Raw genomic sequence first — 15852 nt, 5'->3', positions numbered from 1 at the left:
AGAATTTAATGTAGAAATAACGTTGCAAGTACAGTTCTTAATCGACGAAAATTCCGCTTTTCAATTTAGAAAGAATTGTCACAAATTGAGAATAAAATACTGGGAGTAGAATTCCCAGGTTGTCTCCTATGTCTTCAACCACTTCCTCCTCTTCAACTATTACGGCTTCCTTCACTTTTTCCAATACAAAATCACGTTCCTCGTTGTCCACTGGAGTTTTTAGCGTCTCCTTCATGTTACGCTCTTCTATTGATTCTCCACATGTAGCCATGGGAGTTTCTTGAGTGCCGAGATGTTGTGAAGCTAATCGATTTATTACCTCGGCCAAGGCAGTCATGAATTCTAGTACTTCCTTTTTTATCTTTCTTTGCCCTTGAAGAAGAACACCAAGAGTGTCATGCATTGAAGATTGAGGTGGATATGAGGGCTCATTACTTGGGAGGAAAGGTTCATGATAAGAGGGTGGTTCATCATAATAAGAATGTGGTAGTTTATCACTCTCCATCTTTTCCACTTGTTGCACAACACACTTCAATTCCTTGTTCTCAAGTTGAGATTCTTTAGCCATGAGAGCTTCGGGTGCTGTTCAACTTACTGCTTGCTCCAATTGATGAAAGGTTGCATGAAATTGATCCAGTATTTCCTTGAGACAGTCCCTTGACTCTTGTTCCTCTTGGATAGCATAATTAGGACCTTTGTAGCTCAAGTTATGGTCGATTAAGTGCGAAGAGGTTAGGCTTGACAGCTTTATGATTCCTTCATTTCTTCATGAGTTCTCTATTTCTACATGCTTTTTCTTCATTCCCTTGATCCAATCCTTGCCTCCTAAACCTGAAATCACTTAACAAACTTATCAAGGCATCTAATAGAATCAAGGTGAATTAAATTTAGTTATTTTAAGACCTAAAAAGCATGTTTTCACTCTTAAGCACAACTAAAGGAGAAGTTATAAAACCATGCTATTTCATTGGTTACACGGGAGAAAAGTTGACAAAACCCTCTGAATTCAACACAATATAAACTCTAAATATGGCCTTGATAGACCCCATGGTTTTCTTTATTCCCTTGACTCTTGTTCCTCTTGGATAGTGATGAGCGGATAATTTATACGCTTTTTGACATTGTTTTTAGTATGTTTTTAGTAGGATCTAGTTACTTTTAGGGATGTTTTTAATAGATTTTGTGTTAAATTCACATTTCTGGACTTTACTATGAGTTTGTGTGTTTTTCTGTGATTTCAGGTATTTTCTGGCTGAAATTGAGGGACTTGAGCAGAAATCAGATTCAGAGGTTGAAAAAGGACTGCTGATGCTGTTGGATTCTGACCTCCCTGCACTCAAAGTGGATTTTCTGGAGCTACAGAACTCGAAATGGCGCGCTTCGAATTGCGTTGGAAAGTAGACATCCAGGGCTTTCCAGAAATATATAATAGTCCATACTTTGGCCAAGAATTGATGACGTAAACTGGCGTTCAACGCCAGCCTTCTGCCCAAATCTGGCGTCCAGCGCCAGAAAAGAATCCAAAACCAGAGTTGAACGCCCAAACTGGCACAGAAACTGGCGTTCAACTCCACAAATGGCCTCTGCACGTGCTACACTTCAGCTCAGCCCAAACATACACCAAGTGGGCCCCGGAAGTGGATTTATGCATCAATTACTTACTCATGTAAACCCTAGTAGCTAGTTTATTATAAATAGGACCTTTTACTATTGTATTAGGCATCTTTGGACGTCTGGTTCTTAGATCAGAGGGGCTGGCCATCTCGACCATGCCTGGACCTTCACTTATGTATTTTCATACGGTAGAGTTTCTACACTCCATAGATTAAGGTGTGGAGCTCTGCTGTTCCTCAAAGATTAATGCAAAGTACTACTGTTTTCTATTCAATTCTTCTTATTTCTCTTCTAAGATATCCATTCGCACCCAAGAACGTGATGAAGGTGATGATTATGTGTGACGCTCATCATCCTTCTCCCTTATGAACGCGTGCCTGACAAACACTTCTGTTCTACATGAATTAAGCTAGAACGAATATCTCTTAGATCTCCTAACCAGAATCTTCGTGGCGTAAGCTAGAATGATGGCGGCATTCAAGAGAATCCGGAAGGTCTAAACCTTGTCTGTGGTATTCCGAGTAGGATTCAATGATTGAATAACTGTGACGAGCTCCTAACTCGCGATTGCAGGGCGTTAGTGACAGACGCAAAAGGATAGTAAATCCTATTCCAGCATGATCGAGAACCGACAGATGAATAGCCGTGCCGTGACAGGGTGCGTGAGCATATTATTCACTGAGAGGATAAGATGAAGCCATTGACAAGGGTGATGCCTCCAGACGATTAGCCGTGCCGTGACAGGGCATTGGATCATTTTCCCGAGAGATGACCGAAAGTAGCCATTGACAGTGGTGATGTATCACATAAAGCCAGCCATGGAAAGGAGTAAGACTGATTGGATGAAGATAGCAGGAAAGCAGAGGTTCAGAGGAACGAAAAGCATCTCCGTTCGCTTATCTGAAATTCCTACCAATGAATTACATAAGTATTTCTATCCCTTCTTTTATTTATTATTCGAAAACACCATTATCACTTTATATCTGCCTGACTGAGATTTACAAGGTGACCATAGCTTGCTTCATACCAACAATCTCCGTGGGATTCGACCCTTACTCACGTAAGGTATTACTTGGACGACCCAGTGCACTTGCTGGTTAGTTGTATCGAAGTTGTGACTATTATGAATTAAGATCAAAGCACCAAGCTTTGGAGCTATTACCAGGGATTGTTCGAGCCTGGACATCACAATTTCGTGCACCAAGTTTTTGGCGCCGTTGCCGGGGATTGTTTGAGTTTGGACAACTGACGGCTCATCTTGTTGCTCAGATTAGGTAATTTTCTTTTTATTTTCTTTTCAAAAATTTTTCAAAAATATTTTCAAAATCTTTTCACCTGTTTTCGAAAAATAAAAATAAAAATGTTTTCAAAAATTTTATTCAAGATTTTTAAGAATGAATTCTAGTGTTTCATGAAGCATGTGAAGCTTGGCTGGCTGTAAAGCCATGTCTAATTCATTTGGACTGAGGCTTCCAAACCATCAACATAGAGGCAAGTTACTTTGATAAGTAATGAGCAGTATATTCTCTTATGTTGCATGCTGAAGCTTGGCTGGCCATTGGCCATGTCTAGTGTTTTGGACTGGAGCTTTCTTTGAAAGCTTGGCTGGCTAGTGAGCCATGTCTAATTCCTGGACTGAAGCTTTAGACTAAGAATGCAAGATTCCTGGAATTCATATTAAAAATTTTGGAATCCTTATTTTTCTTTTTTCAAAACTATTTTCGAAAAATATAAAATAAAAATACAAAAAAAATTAGAAAATCATAAAAATCAAAAATATTTTTCTGTTTCTTGTTTGAGTCTTGAGTCATATAATAAGTTTGGTGTCAATTGCATGTGCATCTTGCATTTTTCGAAAATTCATGCATTCATAGTGTTCTTCATGATCTTCAAGTTGTTCTTGGTAAGTCTTCTTGTTTGATCTTGATGATTTTTTGTTTTGTGTCTTTTCATGTTTATCATATGCATTCTTGAATTCTTAGTGTCTAAGCATTAAAGAATTCTAAGTTTGGTGTCTTGCATGATTTCTTTGCATTAAAAATTTTTCAAAATTGTGTCTATAATGTTCATCATGACATTCAAAGTGTTCTTGGTGTTCATCTTGACATTCATAGCATTCTTGCATGCATTCATTGTTTTGATCTAAAAATTTCATGCATTGCATAATTTTCATGTTTTTCATAAAAATTTCAAAAATAAAAAAATTATCTTTCCCTTTTTCTCTCATCAAATTCGAAAATTTGGATTGACTTTTTTTAAAATTTTTAAAATCAAGTTGTTTCTTATGAGTCAAATCAAATTTTCAATTTGAAAATCTTATCTTTTTCAAAATCTTTTTCAAAAATCAAATCTTTTTCAAAATTCTTAGTTATTTTCGAAAATTCAAAAAAATATTTTTCAAAAATCTTTTTCTTATTTTTATATCAAATTTTCGAAAATAACATAATCAATTAATGTTTTGATTCAAAAATTTGAAGTTTGTTACTTGCTTGTTAAGAAAGATTCAAACTTTGAGTTCTAGAATCATATCTTGTGATTTCTTATGAATCAAGTCATTAATTGAGATTTTAAAAATCAAATCTTTTTCAAAAAACTAACTTCAATCATATCTTTTCAAAAATATCTTCTTATCTTATCTTTTTCAAAAATATCTTTTCAAAATATCTTCTCTAACCTCCTAACTTCTTATCTTTTCAAAATTTGTTTCAACTAACTAACTTTTTGTTTGTTTCTTAACTTTTTCAAAACCACCTAACTAACTCTCTCTCTCTCATTTTTCGAAAATATCTTCCCTCTTTTTCAAAAATTTCTTTTTAATTAACTAATTATTTTTATTTTTAAATTTTAAAAAAAATTCGAAAATTTCTAACATTTTTCAAAAAAAAAAACATTTTCAAAAATCACTAACTTCTTTTCAAAATTAATTTTCGAAAATTCCCTCCTTCTCTCTCATCCTATTCTATTTATTCATTCATTAACTAACATCTCTTCCTCACATCATCACCAAATTCGAACCCCCTCTTCTATCTGTGTTCGAATTTCTTCCTCTTTTCTTCTACTCACATAAGGGAACCTCTATACTGTGGTAAAGAGAATCTCTATTATTATTATTTTTCTGTGCCTTTTTCTTTGTCATATGAGCAGGAGCAAGGATAAGAACATTCTTGTGGAAGCAAATCCAGAACCTGAAAGGACTCCGAAGAGAAAATTAAAAGAAGCTAAAATACAACAATCCAGAGATAACCTTTGAGAAATTTTCGAACAGGCAGAGGAGATGGCAGCCGAAAATAATAATGATGTAAGGAAGATGCTTGGTGACTTTACTGCACCTAATTCCAATTTACATGGAAGAAGCATCTCCATTCCTGCCATTGGAGCAAACAATTTTGAGCTGAAACCTCAATTAGTTTCTCTGATGCAGCAGAACTGCAAGTTTCATGGACTTCCATCTGAAGATCCTTTTCAGTTCTTAACTGAATTCTTGCAGATATGTGATACTGTTAAGACTAATGGAGTAGATCCTGAAGTCTACAGGCTCATGCTTTTCCCTTTTGCTGTAAGAGACAGAGCTAGATTATGGTTGGATTCTCAACCCAAAGACAGCCTGAACTCTTGGGATAAGCTGGTCACGGCTTTCTTAGCCAAGTACTTTCCTCCTCAAAAGCTGAGCAAGCTTAGAGCTGATGTTCAAACCTTCAGGTAGAAAGAAGGTGAATCCCTCTATGAAGCTTGGGAAAGATACAAACAGTTGACCAAAAAGTGTCCTTCTGACATGCTATCAGAATGGACCATCCTGGATATATTCTATGATGGTTTATCTGAGCTATCAAAGATGTCACTGGACACTTCTGCAGGTGGATCCATTCACCTAAAGAAAACGCCTGCAGAAGCTCAAGAACTCATTGACATGGTTGCTAATAACCAGTTCATGTACACTTCTGAAAGGAATCCTGTGAGTAATGGGACGCCTATGAAGAAGGAGTTCTTGAAGTTGATACTCTAAATGCCATATTGGCTCAGAACAAAATATTGACTCAGCAAGTCAATATGATCTCTCAGAGTCTGCATGGAATGCAAGCTGCATCCAACAGTACTCAAGAGGCATCTTCTGAAGAAGAAGCCTATGATCTTGAGAACCCTGCAATAGCAGAGGTAAATTATTTAGGTGAACCTTATGGAAACATCTATAACTCAACATGGAGAAATCATCCAAATTTCTCATGGAAGGATCAAAAGCCTCAACAAGGTTTTAATAATGGTGGAAGAAACAGGTTTAACAATAGCAAGCCTTTTCCATCATCAACTCAGCAACAGACAGAGAACTCTGAACAAAATGCTTCTAATTTAGCAAATCTAGTCTCTGATCTATCTAAGGCCACTGTAAGTTTCATGAATGAAACAAGGTCTTCCATTAGAAATCTGGAAGCACAAGTGGGCCAGCTGAGTAAAAGGATCACTGAAATCCCTCCTAGTACTCTCCCAAGCAATACAAAAGAGAACCCAAAAGGAGAGTGCAAGGCCATTGACATAAGCGCCATGGCCGAACCTCTGAGGAGAGGAGAGGACGTGAATCCCAAGGAGGAGGACCTCCTGGGACGTCCAGTGATCAATAAGGAGCTTCCCTCTGAGGAACCAAAGGACTCTGAGGCTCATCTAGAGACTATAGAGATTCCATTGAACCTCCTTATACCCTTCATGAGCTCTGATGAGTATTCCTCTTCTGAAGAGAATGAGGATGTCACTGAAGAGCAAACTGCCAAGTTTCTTGGTGCAATCATGAAGCTGAATGCCAAATTGTTTGGCATTGATGCTTGGGAAGTTGAACCTCCCTTGTTCATCAATGAACTAAGTGATCTGGATCAACTGACATTGCCTCAGAAGAGACAGGATCCTGGAAAGTTCATAATACCCTGTACCATAGGCACCATGATCTTTAAGGCTCTGTGTGACCTTGGTTCAGGAATAAACCTCATGCCCCTCTCCGTAATAGAGAAACTGGGAATCTATGGGGTGCAAGCTGCTAAAATCTCACTAGAGATGGCAGACAGCTCAAGAAGACAGGCTTATGGACAAGTAGAAGATGTATTAGTAAAGGTTGAGGGCCTTTACATACCTACTGATTTCATAGTCCTGGACACTGGAAAGGAAAAGGATGAATCCATCATCCTAGGAAGACCTTTCCTGGCCACAGCAAGAGCTGTGATTGATGTTGACAGAGGTGAAATAGTCCTTCAATGGAATGAGAACTCCCTTGTATTCAAAACTCAAGGATCTCCCTCTGCAACCATAGAAAGGAAGCTTGAAAAGCTTCTCTCAAAGCAGAGTCAACCAGAGCCCCTACAGTCAAACTCTAAGTTTGGTGTTGGGAGGCCACAACCAAACTCTAAGTTTGGTGTTGAACTCCCATATCCAAACTCTAAGTTTGGTGTTGGAGAGTCTCAACAAAGCTCTGCACATCTGTGAGGCTCCATGAGAGCTCACTGTCAAGCTATTGACATTAAAGAAGCGCTTGTTGGGAGGCAACCCAATGTTTATCTAATTCTTATTTTTATTGTTTTTCATGTTTTCTTAGGTTCATGATCATGTGGAGTCACAAAATAAATATAAAAATTGAAAACGGAATCAAAAACAGCAGAAGAAAAATCACACCCTGGAGGAGCATCTGTCTGGCGTTCAAACGCCAGAACAGAGCATAGTTCTGGCGCTGAACGCCCAGAATGGGAGCATCCTGGCGCTGAACGCCCAGAACAAGCATGGTTCTGGCGTTCAACGCCAGAAATGGCAGCAAAGGGGCGTTGAACGCCCAAAATGGGCACCAACCTGGCGCTGAACGCCCAGAGTTGTGTGCAAGGGCATTTTACATGCCTAAATTGGTGCAGGGATGTAAATGCCTTGACACCTCAGGATCTGTGGACCCCACAGGATCATCTCAGGATCTGTGGACCCCACAGGATCCCCACCTACCTCATCATCTCTCTTTCCATTCATGATCATCCCTTCTTTTTTTCCATTTACCACTCACATCCATACACCCACTACCTTCAAAAATTCAATATCTCTCTCCCACCCAATCCCACCCATATGGCCGAATACACACTCCCATCCATCTCCTCCATATCTTCTTCTTATTCTTCTATTCTTTCTTCTTTTGCTCGAGGGCGAGCAACATTCTAAGTTTGGTGTGGTAAAAGCATAGCTTTTTTGTTTTTTCCATAACCATTGATGGCACCTAAGGCCAGAGAAACCTCTAGAAAGAGGAAAGGGAAGACAAAAGCTTCCATCAAGGGTCTATAGCTCAGTGGTAGAACATTTGACTGCAAATCAAGAGATCCCTGAGATACCTCAGGGGATACATTTTCTTCCACACAATTATTGGAAGCAACTAAGGGTGGAACATCAAGAGCACTCCATCATCCTTCATGAAATCAGAGAAGATCTAAAAGCAATGAAGGAGGAGCAGCAAAGACAAGGAAGAGACATAGAAGAGCTCAAGGACATCACTAAGGTGGACTCATTCCTTGTTCTTACTCTCTCTGTTTTTTGTTTTCTATGTTATGTACTTATCTGTGTTTGTGTCTTCATTACATGATCATTAGTAGTAGTAACTATGTCTTAAAGTTATGAATGTCCTATGAATCCATCACCTCTCTTAAATAAAAAAAATGTTTTAATTCAAAAGAACAAGAAGTACATGAGTTTCGAATTTATCCTTGAACTTAGCTTAATTATATTGATGTGGTGATAATGCTTCTTGTTTTCTGAATGTATGCTTGAACAGTGCATATGTCTTTTGAAGTTGTTGTTTAAGAATGTTAAATATGTTGGCTCTTGAAAGAATGATGACTAGGAGACATGTTATTTGATAATCTGAAAAATCATAAAAATGATTCTTGAAGCAAGAAAAAGCAGCAAAGAACAAAGCTTGCAGAAAAAAAAAATATAGGCGAAAAAAAAATATAGAAAGAAAAAGAAAAAGCAAGCAGAAAAAGCCAAAAACCCTTAAAACCAAAAGGCAAGGGCAAATAAAAAGGATCCCAAGGCTTTGAGCATCAGTGGATAGGAGGGCCTAAAGGAATAAAATCCTGGTCTAAGCGGCTAAACCAAGCTGTCCCTAACCATGTGCTTGTGGCGTGTAGGTGTCAAGTGAAAACTTGAGACTGAGCGGTTAAAGTCAAGGTCCAAAGCAAGAAAAGGAGTGTGCTTAAGAACCCTGGACACCTCTAATTGGGGACTTTAGCAAAGCTGAGTCACAATCTGAAAAGGTTCACCCAATTATGTGTCTGTGGCATTTATGTATCCGGTGGTAATACTGGAAAATAAAGTGCTTAGGGCCACGGCCAAGACTCATAAGGAAGCTGTGTTCAAGAATCATCATACTGAACTAGGAGAATCAATAACACTATCTGAACTCTGAGTTCCTATAGATGCCAATCATTCTGAACCTCAATGGATAAAGTGAGATGCCAAAACTATTTAAGAGGCAAAAAGCTATAAGTCCCGCTCATATGATTAAAGCTCTGTTTCATTGATAGTTTGGAATTTATAGTATATTCTATTCTTTTTATCCTATTTTGATTTTCAGTTGCTTGGGGACAAGCAACAATTTAAGTTTGTTGTTGTGATGAGCGGATAATTTATACGCTTTTTGACATTGTTTTTAGTATGTTTTTAGTAGGATCTAGTTACTTTTAGGGATGTTTTTAATAGATTTGGTGTTAAATTCACATTTCTAGACTTTACTATGAGTTTGTGTGTTTTTCTGTGATTTCAGGTATTTTCTGGCTGAAATTGAGGGACTTGAGCAGAAATCAGATTCAGAGGTTGAAAAAGGACTGCTGATGCTGTTGGATTCTGACCTCCCTGCACTCAAAGTGGATTTTCTGGAGCTACAGAACTCAACATGGCGCGCTTCCAATTGCGTTAGAAAGTAGACATCCAGGGCTTTCCAGCAATATATAATAGTCCATACTTTGGCCAAGAATTGATGACGTAAACTGGCGTTCAACGCCAGCCTTCTGCCCAAATCTGGCGTCCAGCGCCAGAAAAGAATCCAAAACCAGAGTTGAACGCCCAAACTGGCACAGAAACTGGCGTTCAACTCCACAAATGGCCTCTGCACGTGCTACACTTCAGCTCAGCCCAAACATACACCAAGTGGGCCCCGAAAGTGGATTTATGCATCAATTACTTACTCATGTAAACCCTAGTAGCTAGTTTATTATAAATAGGACCTTTTACTATTGTATTAGGCATCTTTGGACGTCTGGTTCTTAGATCAGAGGGGCTGGCCATCTCGGCCATGCCTGGACCTTCACTTATGTATTTTCATACGGTAGAGTTTCTACACTCCATAGATTAAGGTGTGGAGCTCTGCTGTTCCTCAAAGATTAATGCAAAGTACTACTGTTTTCTATTCAATTCTTCTTATTTCTCTTCTAAGATATCCATTCGCACCCAAGAACGTGATGAAGGTGATGATTATGTGTGACGCTCATCATCCTTCTCCCTTATGAACGCGTGCCTAACAAACACTTCTGTTCTACATGACTTAAGCTAGAACGAATATCTCTTAGATCTCCTAACCAGAATCTTCGTGGCGTAAGCTAGAATGATGGCGGCATTCAAGAGAATCCGGAAGGTCTAAACCTTGTCTGTGGTATTCCGAGTAGGATTCAATGATTGAATGACTGTGACGAGCTCCTAACTCGCGATTGCAGGGCGTTAATGACAGACGCAAAAGGATAGTAAATCCTATTCCAGCATGATCGAGAACCGACAGATGAATAGCCGTGCCGTGACAGGGTGCGTGAGCATATTATTCACTGAGAGGATAAGATGAAGCCATTGACAAGGGTGATGCCTCCAGACGATTAGCCGTGCCGTGACAGGGCATTGGATCATTTTCCCGAGAGATGACCGAAAGTAGCCATTGACAGTGGTGATGTATCATATAAAGCCAGCCATGGAAAGGAGTAAGACTGATTGGATGAAGATAGCAGGAAAGCAGAGGTTCAGAGGAACGAAAAGCATCTCCGTTTGCTTATCTGAAATTTCTACCAATGAATTACATAAGTATTTCTATCCCTTCTTTTATTTATTATTCGAAAACACCATTATCACTTTATATCTGCCTGACTGAGATTTACAAGGTGACCATAGCTTGCTTCATACCAACAATCTCCGTGGGATGCGACCCTTACTCACGTAAGGTATTACTTGGACGACCCAGTGCACTTGCTGGTTAGTTGTATCGAAGTTGTGACAATTATGAATTAAGATCAAAGCACCAAGCTTTGGAGCCATTACCAGGGATTGTTCGAGCCTGGACATCACAATTTCGTGCACCAGATAGCATAATTAGGACCATATGGCTCGTGGATTGGTGGATATGGGGAAGGTGTATATGGAGATGGTGGTTCTTGGGAGTAATTGGGTTGGGATTGGGGTGGTTCCATATATAGTTCATATGGCTCATAAGGTGGTTGGTATGGTGGATGAGGGTTAGGATCATATGAGGGTGTTTGGTAGTAGGGAGCTTGTGAGTATGGTGGTTCAAAGCTATGTTGAGGAGGGGGTTCATAGGCATATGGTGGGGCTTGTTGGTAACTACAAGGGGTCCACCATATCTATTGTCTTGGTACGTACCTCGGAATGGCTCTTGCTCATAGTACGTTGGTGGAGGTTGATTGTCACGAAAAGGTCCACCATAACCATGGTCTTGGGATGCATCGTAGAATGGTTGTTGCTCATGGCACATTGGAGGGGGATGTTGCCAAGAGGGTTGATAAAATCCTTGTGGCTCCTCCCATCTTTGATTGTTCCAACCTTGATGCATGTTCCCATATGGCTTCCATTCCCTACAACATAATTTGAACTAAACTCGTAGCCAAAGGGGTGAGAATTCATAGTAGCAAGCAAAAACAAAAACTAATAAGAATTAATGAAAATAAACTACTAAAACTAGAAACACTAATAAAGAAACGAAGAAGAAAAATTATTCACAATTTTCACAATAACCAATAATAAGGCACACGTTTACAATTCCCCGGCAACGGTGCCAAAAATTGACGGGGAATTCCAAACGTGTGCCTTATTATTGGTTATTGTTAATATTGTGAATAATTTTGCTTCTTCGTTTCTTTGTTAGTGTTTCTAGTTTTAGTAGTTTATTTTCATTAATTCTTATTAGTTTTTGTTTTTGCTTGCTACTATGAATTCTCACCCCTTTGGCTACGAGTTTAGTTCAAATTATGTTGTAGGGAACGGAAGCCATAATGGGAACATGCATCAACTTTTGAACAATCAAAGATGGGAGGAGCCACAAGGATTTGATCAACCCTCTTGGAAACATCCCCCTCCAATGTGCCATGAGCAACAACCATTCTACGATGCATCCCAAGACCATGGTTATGGCGGACCTTTTCGTGACAATCAACCTCCACCAACGTACTATAAGCAAGAGCCATTTCAAGGTGTGTACCAAGACAATGGATATGGTGGACCCCCTTGTAGTTACCAACAAGCCCCACCATATGCCTATGAACCCCCTCCTCAACATAGCTTTGAACCACCATACTCACAAGCTCCCTACTACCAAACACCCTCATATGATCCTAACCCTCATCCACCATACCAACCACCTTATGAGCAATATGAACCATATATGGAACCACCCTAATTCCAACCCAATTACTCCCAAGAACCACCATTTTCATATACACCTTCCCCATATCCCCCAATCCACGAGCCATATGGTCCTTATTATGCTATCCAAGAGGAACAAGAGTCAAAGGACTGTCTCAAGGAAACACTGGATCAATTTCATGCAACCCTTCATCAATTGGAGTAAGCGGTAAGCCGAACAGCACCCGAAGCTCTCATGGCTAAAGAATCTCAACTTGAGAACAAGGAATTGAAGTGTGTTGTGCAACAAGTGAAAAAGATGGAGAGTGATGAACCACCACATTCTTATTATGATGAACCACCCTCTTATCATGAACTTTTCCTCCTAAGTAATGAGCCCTCGTATCTACCTCAATCTTCAATGCATGACACTCTTGGTGTTCTTCTTCAAGGGCAAAGAGAGATAAAAAAGGAAGTACTAGAATTCACGGCTGCCCTGGCCGAGGTAGTAAATTGATTAGCTTCACAACATCTCGGCACTCAAGAAACTCCCATGGCTACATGTGGAGAATCAATACAAGAGCGTAACATGAAGGAGACACTAGAAATTCCATTGGACAATGAGGAACGTGATTTTGTATTGGAATAGGTGGAGGAAGCCGTATTAGTTGAAGAGGAGGAAGTGGTTGAAGACTTAGGAGACGACCTGGGAATTCTACTCCCAGTATTTTATTCTCAATTTGTGACAATTCTTTCTAAATTGATAAGCAGAATTTTCGTCGGTTAAGAACTGTACTTGCAACGTTATTTCTACATTAAATTCTTAATCGGCAATTTTCTGCCCGTCAATTTTTGGTGCTGTTGCCGGGAAATTACAAACGTGTGCCTTATTATTGGTTATTGTGAATATTGTGAATAATTTTGCTTCTTCATTTTTTTGTTAGTGTTTCTAGTTTTAGTAGTTTACTTTCATTAATTCTTATTAGAGTCAGGGGACAAGCAGAGACTCAACACACATTCTCATTCGCATAGTTTTTGAGTTTTAGTTTTGAATCTTAGAGAGAAAATACCACTTTCTCTAGGGTTCTTCATATTCATAGATTTCAAGTTTTATGCTTTTGGATTGGATATTGAGAAGATTTACTACCTCCGTTGAAGTCTTTATTATTCTAGTTTATTTCCTTATTTTCTTACTCTTTTTATCTCTCATTTACCCTGTTCAGAATTACATATGGATATCTTTGATTTTGGAATTCATTAATGCAAAGAACTATTTTTATCTTTAATTAATTTTCAGTTATTATTTTATTTAATTTATTATGTCTTCTTTTTATTCCCTTTATATGTCTGTGAAAGCGGTATTCATGTCAATGGAGTAGACTCCTAACTTGACTTTGGAGTTGATTAATAGGAGAACCTTGAGTAGGAATACTCAAGTGTTAATTTTAATTGCAAATTGTTGGCTGGTTTTCTAGTCTCTAACTCTAATCCTTCCTTAGGAGAGGATTAGGACTTGAGGTTCAGAGTTGGTTAGTTACTTGACTTTCCTTTACTAGGTAAGGGATAACTAAGTAGAACAACAACCTCTTACTATTACACTTGGGAAAATTCAACAAGGATAGAACTTCCAATTAATCTTCCCCTGGTCAAGGCTTTTTTATTTCAATTACATAAAACCTCTTGTTAATTTTCATTGCTTTAATTTACAATTATTTAATTTTCCATTCTCCAACTCTAAAATTTCTCGGAAAATGCCTGACCAATAAATTGCACTCTTTTGTCAACTCGTTAGGAGACGCCAAACCTCCATGGGAATCTAGAATTATAGAGTATTCCTCCAAGAAGCTTGAAATTAATGTCAAAGAGGCTAGTGCACAACCTCCATGGCATATTTCCTATGAAGAATTGGATGGAATCGATCAAGAAGTGAGTTCCCTTGGTGACGATGATCATGAATCAAGTCTTCCTAGTGATGAATCTACATCCGTAATTGAACTTCTTGAACATGAGGACCCTCCTCTGATTGAGTCTGAGAATGATGTGGAAGTGGAAGTCCTTCGGAAAGGTTAGATGGGAGTTGAACATGCTTTGTCAAGAACATTGGAGACTTTTCTATCTAGGTTGCCGTCTACTACATCATTTGAGTGGGTAAAACTTATCTCTATTCGCCTTCCTATCCCACTTGAGTATGGTATTCTTGAAATGGATGGCCAACTTAGGGAGCTTTGTGGCATTAAGCATAACAGTAGGATGTTTAGTGGTTGGAGTTGCAAATCAAGACTCATCAAGGTTGAGACCTCAAGAGTTAGATGCAAGGGTGAGACTAGTGAACATTTGGTTGGATCTAAGAGAAGAGTTTGGTACTACATTGAGAATTCGAATTGCTTGCCACCCGATTGGAATAATGATGATCCACTTAAAGACGGGTGTGGAAACAAGATTTGGGATCCCGGCATACAAGAGAATCAACTTTGGGAGCTCAAAGCTTGTGGAAAACTTCTTCAAGGCTTGGTGAATTTATTTGGAGACGTTAAAACTTATTGGAAGTCCAAGCATTGGTGGGAGTTTCGAGATGAGTTTAAGCACAAGCCACTATGACAAGGAGCTCACCAAATGTCCAACTTAAGGACTTTAACTAAAAGTGCTAGGTGGGAGACAACCCACCATGGTATGATCTTCCCATTTTAATAGTTTTATTTTATTTTAACCAGTGTTAATTTCCAGCTTCTGCATAAAAAAAAAGGAGCATGCGACGCGCAAGCGTCTATGATGCGCAAGCGTCGTGTGTGACTGCGCAACAAAGAGAAGTCGAACAGAGAGTTGCGCGGGAGCTATGCAGGAGGGGTGCCTTACGCACAAGCGACCCCTCGCGCACGCGTACCTTACGCGTGCGCGTCCCCTGCGATTTTTACCATCCACGCATAAGCGTCAGCGATGCGTACGCGTGGGTTTCCCAATCGGCATAAAAGAGTGTTTGAACAGAGAATTATGATGCCATGGCGCTGGAGTCGCGCGAGTGGTCATGCGTACGCTCATGCGTCAGTTCCTATTTTTGGCCACCCACGCGTACGCGTGAGCGACGTGTACGCGTCAAATGGCTATTTCAGATTTCACGCGTACGCGTGATGCAGGCGCACGCATTGACTCCATTTCCTGTTTTCTGTTTTTCTTCTTTTTCCTCTCATCTCTTACTCCTTCTTCTTCTTTTCTCACTTTCTTCTCATCCTTATTCTCTTTCATTCTCTTTTACATACTTCATTTGCATACTTTCCTTCATTGCATTTTAATTTTATTCATATTTTTATCTTCTTTTCTGATTTCCTATTTTACCATTGGTGTTAAATGTTCTTATTCAACTGTTGGATCTTTTCTTGAATTATTTTGGTGCTTTGTGACTTGTTTTGTATTGTTGGGTATTCTTAATTATAAGTCAATGCTAATTTTTATGACACTTGTATTCCATTTGCATTGATATGTACTTATACTATCTTGCATTACGCACACTCTCCCCCATTGTTGAAATTTTTCCACTATTGATATGCCATTTGCCTCTACTACTTTCTCACTTACATATTGTAGCTACCATGTAGTTGAGACCCTCATTATTTGGCATTA

This window comes from Arachis hypogaea, chromosome 16 (genome assembly GCF_003086295.3).
Source record: "Arachis hypogaea cultivar Tifrunner chromosome 16, arahy.Tifrunner.gnm2.J5K5, whole genome shotgun sequence".
Classification (NCBI taxonomy): Eukaryota; Viridiplantae; Streptophyta; class Magnoliopsida; order Fabales; family Fabaceae; genus Arachis; species Arachis hypogaea.
This window is presented reverse-complemented; position numbering follows the sequence as displayed.